This window comes from Gorilla gorilla, chromosome 2, assembly GCF_029281585.2.
Source record: "Gorilla gorilla gorilla isolate KB3781 chromosome 2, NHGRI_mGorGor1-v2.1_pri, whole genome shotgun sequence".
NCBI lineage: Eukaryota > Metazoa > Chordata > Mammalia > Primates > Hominidae > Gorilla > Gorilla gorilla.
In genome coordinates, this window is record NC_086017.1 from 42,371,537 (window position 1) to 42,377,536 (window position 6,000).

At 41.5% G+C, this 6,000-nt stretch overlaps 1 pseudogene; it reads left to right on the forward strand.

Moving 5' to 3' along the window:
• The first annotated feature begins 3,604 nt into the window (after nt 1-3,604).
• Nucleotides 3,605-3,999, forward strand: LOC101150908 (large ribosomal subunit protein eL31-like; annotated as a pseudogene).
• Nucleotides 4,000-6,000: the final 2,001 nt, after the last annotated feature.

Here is a 6,000-nt window from a genome sequence, read left to right on the forward strand (position 1 = left end):
TCAAGTCACTATCATCCCAAATTAGACACTACTGATGTCTAAAATTTCCTTTGAAATTCATCCAAAATTAAGATGAGTTGATGACTAGAGAGATGGATAAAAGATTTGTGATAGGCCAGGCGCAGTGGCTCACGCCTGTAATTCCAGCACTTTGGGAGGCCGAGGCAGGTGGATCACCTGAAGTCAGGGGTTCGAAACCAGACTGACCAACATGGTGAAACCCCGTCTCTACTAAAAATACAAAAATTAGCCGGGCGTGGTGGCGTGTGCCTGTAATCCCAGCTACTCGGGAGGCTGAGGCAGGAGAATCGCTCAAACCCGGGAGGTGGAGGTGGCAGTGAGCTGAGATCGCGCTACGGCACTCCGATCTGGGCAACAGAGTGAGACTCCGTCTCAAAAAAAAAAAAAAGCAGGCCGGGCGCGGTAGCTCACGCCTGTAATCCCAACACTCTGGGAGGCCGAGGTGGACGGATCACGAGGTCAGGAAATCAAGACCATCCTGGCTAACACGATGAAACTCCATCTCTACTAAAAATACAAAAAATGAGCCGGGCGTGGTGGCGGGCGCCTGTAGTCCCAGCTACTCGGGAGGCTGAGGCAGGAGAATGGCCTGAACCTGGGAGGCGGAGCTTGCAGTGAGCCGAGATCACGCCATTGCACTCCAGCCTGGGCGACAGACCGAGACTCCGTCTCAAAAAAAAAAAATCATTGTTAAAAAACAACAACAACAAAGATCTCTAATAAAGCAACTGCAGTAACATATTAATGGTAATATCTAGGTGAAGTATACGGGTGTCCACTGTACAATTATTTCAGCATTTCTGTATGTTTGAACATTTTCAAAATAAAGTATTGGGAGGAAGTTACAAAGAAACAAGGATACTTTGATACAAGAGAGAAGATGAACAGACTTAGTCAACCCTCTTGGTTTGTTTAGGGCACACTTATGCAATTCTCTAGGGGTCTCTGCTTCTCTTTGCATTTTTAGAAGAAGACACAAATTTAGCCTGTGATTCATAAACTCCAACATGGCGAAGAATCCTCTGTGAGATTAATTAAAAATGAAGATTCTTGGAGATCTAGCCCCAAAGATTCTGAATGTAGATGGGGCTTGGGAATATACTTTTGTAACAAGCTCTTCATGTGAATCTGGGAAGAAATCCATCCACATAGAGAAACACTGTTTTATAATGTGATAAAAGTGAAAGCCATTGTGTAGCAGACAGTAGACGTGCCATATTTTCTTTGCTCTGATTGATTTGGGGGTGCCTGGGATTTAGAGACTAATATTTCACCCAGGTAAAGAAATGGGCATCCCTTACATTTTCTTCATAAATTGAAAGAACAAATAAAAATGTTAGTGCTTCATGAGCAAATACTTGTATAGGAAACTCTTTTGATGGGCATATTCACACAGAAAACTGTCACCCTCATTAATGAATAAAACAACTTGCAATAGTCAAATGGTGGGACTCACTATGTTGAAATGAGAAATCTTACTTATGGTGAAAAAAAATACGACAAAAAGAAGAAAGGAAGACACACTAAATTTAGGTTTTAAAGAATATTCACTGTTCTCCTTTAAAATTAGATATTTAATTTTTTTAAAAAAGAAAGAAAAACATTCACAAGAAGAGAGAGATTGGGGAACATAATTTGATGGGACTTCAGCCATTCAAAAAATAATGTGGTAGTGTTGGAGGCTGTTGCAAGACCTTGGTTCTTGTCTTCTTAGTTTAAAAGAATTTAAACAAGAGACATACAGCAAAAGAGATGCAGCATAATTTATTGCAAAAGAAAAAAAAAATTTTGAAAGCTAAGTACAGAATAGACATCACACCCTGAGAGAGAGAGAGAATTCAGGGCAGGCTGCTCGTAAGGATGCGACAACGTTGATTATTGCTGGAGGTTATTGCTAATCATGTATTATTTGCATGATTATTCATAAGGAGGTGGGAAGAAGTGTTACCGTTAGGTTCGTGCAAGAGTAATCGCGGTTTTGGCCATTACTTTAAATGTAAAAACCACAATTACTTTTGCACCAACCTAGTAGTAATCATCTTCTGGTTGGTCCTCTGGCTGCACATGTGCAGTAGCTGTGCACCCATGTTCATCCCTCAGGTGTCCCATTAGCACCGTAAATCTCCACCCAGGGGCATGTTTTTTGCTATTATAATGAGCAAAAGGTCAGTTTGAGGACAGGTAAAATCAAAGTGCTCACGCTCTCTACAGAAGAAATTTCCTACTGAAGATAGCTTTGCTCGACTGAGTTCAATCACAATTCAAATGCTGAGGCTTATTGTGTTGACCGTTGGGGTCACCACAGTTGCTGCGTCCTGAGGATATGGGCACTTCCTTGACTGCCTATCCTGCCTCAGTACTACTTTTTCAGTTCAGAGTTTAATTTTTTTCAGCAGTTCCTGCTAAACAATTTTTCACTGGCCCTCTTATCGGTATTAGCACAGTTAGGCAATACTGTGGATACAAAGTTAGATTATAGAGGCTATCCTACAATGATACCACAGTAATGTCCACAAAGAACTATGTTACAAAATAGAAAGAGATATGTGTTATAGAAGAGATACAAATTAAATATGTTGCTAATTCAGAGCAGAGAGAAATAACTTTCAGTTTAAAGGATCACTACAGTGGAGCTTCAAGATGGGGTTAAACTATACTTCGGTTTGGACATGCAGATACAAGGCAGAAAGTATTCAGGCAGTAGGGTGGTATGAAGGAAGGCAAAGAAAGCGTGCATAGGCACAGTGAATGAAGGGAGCAAGAAAGGACAGAGTAGTTAAGGAATATAAGCTCGAGATCAAATTTTGGAAGGCTTTGAAAATCAAGCTAAGGAACTGGGCCTTTCCATTATTGTTGAGTAAAGAAGAACCACCAACGAGTTTTAGGAAGGGGAGTGAAATGATCGGAGCTTTTCCTTGGGGATATTTTTCTAGTAGCCTTGAGCGCAGTGGTTACAGAGATCCAAGTAAGGGCTATTGTAAAAGTTCAGGAGAGAGGGAATAGAAGCTTAAACTCTGACGTTAATCATGGGGATGGCACCAAGAGAACCTTGGAGGTAAAACCAGTGAGATTTGAGGACTGATTTGTTTAGAGAGTAAGAAAGGAACTGGAGCAGGTGCCAATATTTCAAGTCTGGGTAACGAGGAGATTGAGGGAGAATAATAACAGAGAGGTAATATAGGAGGCAGTAACTCTTATTGATGTCAAAGTACAAATTTCAAAAAATTAAAAAGATAACTTTCATACAAGCATATAGTAAGCCTGCTTCAAAGATTTATCTAACTTATTAATAGGCTGGGCTCATGCCTGTAATCCAGGCAGGAGGATTCCTTGTGTCCAGGAGTTCGAGACCAGACTAGACCCCATCTCTAAAAAAAAAAAAAAAGAAAAAAGAAAAAAAATTAGCTGAGTGTGGAGGCATATGCCTGTAGTCCCAGCTACTTGGGAGGTTGAGGTAGAAGGATCACTTGAGCCCGGGAAGTTGAGGCTACAGTGAGCCTTGATTGTGCCATTGTGCCACTGCACTTCAGCCCAGGTGACAGAGTGAGACCTTGTCTTAAAAAAATAAAATAAAATATTGCCTTTCCAACTTGGACCCAACAGAATGGCTTCCACAAAGAAGGGTGGCCAAAAGAAAAAGGGCCGTTCTGCTATCAACGAGGTGGTGACCCAAGAATACACCATCAACAACATTCACAAGCGCACCCATGGAGTGCGCTTCAAGAAGTGTGCCCCTTGGGCACTCAAAGAGATTCGGAAATTTGCCATGAAGGAGATGGTAGCTCCAGACGTGTGCGTTGCTACCAGGCTCAACAAAGCTGTCTGGGCCAAAGGAATAAGGAATGTCTCATACTGAATCCGTGTGCGATTATCCAGAATAAGGATGAAGATTTACCAAATAAGCTCTATACTTTGGTTACCTATGTACCGGTTACCACTTTCAAAAATCTACAGACAGTCAATGTGGATGAGAACTAATTGCTGATGGTCAAATACATCAAAGTTATAAAATTGCAAAAAAAATACCTAATTTATTAGTTAAGTAATCAGAAGAATGTAAAACTGGTTTATAGGAGGTTATGAGAGGGGGTGTGTGTGTGTGTGTGTGTGTGTGTGTGTGTGTGTGTGTGTGTATTCAGTGAAAGAAAAAAAATAATGCTAGGATAAGATTGCTAGGTTAAATCCAAAACTGGTTTATGGTTTACCGGAAAATAAAATTGTTAGCTTTGTGATGAACTCTAACACAGAGAAATCATTTTTATCTCCCTCTAACAAAAATAATTTGCAATTTACCAATTTTCTATAATTAATACCTTAATTATGGAATCTGGGCCCAACTCAGTAATAAATACTAACTCAAAGAAAATTGTCTTTCCCTAGACGATCAGATGACCCTTAGGAGGGTTTTGTAGACAACGCTCTAGTCTAGGGGTCTGCAAACTTTTTCTTTAAAGAACCGGATAGTAACTATTTTAGGCTATGAGAGCCATATGGTCTCTGTCGCAACTACTCAACTCAACTGTTGTTGTAAAACAAAAGCAGCTGTGGATGATATGTAACAAATGGGTGTGGCTGTGTTCCAATACAACTTTTATAACAGCAGGCAATAGGCTGAACACAGTGGCTCACGCCTGTAATCCTAGAACTTTGGGAGGGCAAGGCAGGCGGATCACCTGAAGTCAGGAGTTCAACAGCAGCCTGGCCAGCATGGTGAAACCCCGTCTAAAATACAAAAATTAGCCGGGAATAATGGCAGGTGCCTGTAATCCCAGCTACTCAGGAGGCTGAGACAGGAGAATCGCTTGAACCCAGGAGATGGTGGTTGCAGTGAGCCGAGATCACGCCACTGCACTCCAGCCTAGGCGACACTGTCTCAAAAAAATAAAATTAAATTAAAAATTAAAATTAAAAAATAATAAAAGCGGGCAGTAGGCTGGATTTGGCCCACAAACCATAGTTTGCTAGCCCCTGCTCGAGTTCAGTAGTTCTCAAACTTAAGTGATCATGAGAATCCCCTGGAAGGCTTGTTAAACCACAGATTGCTGGATCCAACTTCCAGAGTTTCAGACTCAGTAGATCTTGGGTGGAACCCGAAAATTTGCACTCCTAACAAGTTCCCAGGTGATGATGATGCTGCTGGTCTAGGGACCACACTTTGAGAACTACTGTGCTAGTATGACATTGAAAGGGCACTTGGTAATCCTTATTTCCAGGTTTTGGGTCATTCGTTCCAACAAAAGGAAGATGAAGAACTCAGATTAGGGCACACTGAGATTGAGGTGCCAGAGGGCATCAAGCGGAGTTTGTGGTAAATAGTTTCAAATTTGGATCTGGAGGCTGGGCGCGGTGGCTCACACCTGTAATGCAAGCACTTTGGGAGGCCGATATGGGCCAATCACTTGAGGCTAGGAGTTCAAGACCAGCCCGGCCAACATGGTGAAACCCTGTCTCTACTAAAAATACAAAAATCAGTCGGGTATAGTGGCGCATGACTGTAATCCCAGCTACTCGGGAGGCTGAGGCACCAGCTCTGTTTAAAAAAAAAAAAAAAAAAGGATCTGGAGCATTGGAGGAAATAAAGCATTTGGGAAATACTCATAGAACTGAATAGTTACAGTCATAAAAGTGCTAAAGGGATGAACTTATAGGAAGAAGAGGATTTAGGCCAGAACTTTGGAAGGAGTAGGAAAGAAGGTGAAGAAGAGCCAAGGAAATAAAGCAGTGGTTAAAGAGCGGGAAGAGACAAGAGCAGTGATGTGAAGGCAAATAAGTCTTAAATTGTATGAATATTTCCAAATTCCACAAAGTGTCCAAGAATACCAGATAAGCAAGAACTTTGGATCAGAGATCTCCTAGGAGAGACAGCTTATCAAAGCTCCTCTCCCAAAAAAACTAGACTAGAGAATAAGCAAGTAACATCATCAACCTCCACATTTTCTTTACACCAGCAGAGGGCCGCAAAGGCAAAGGAATGCTAAG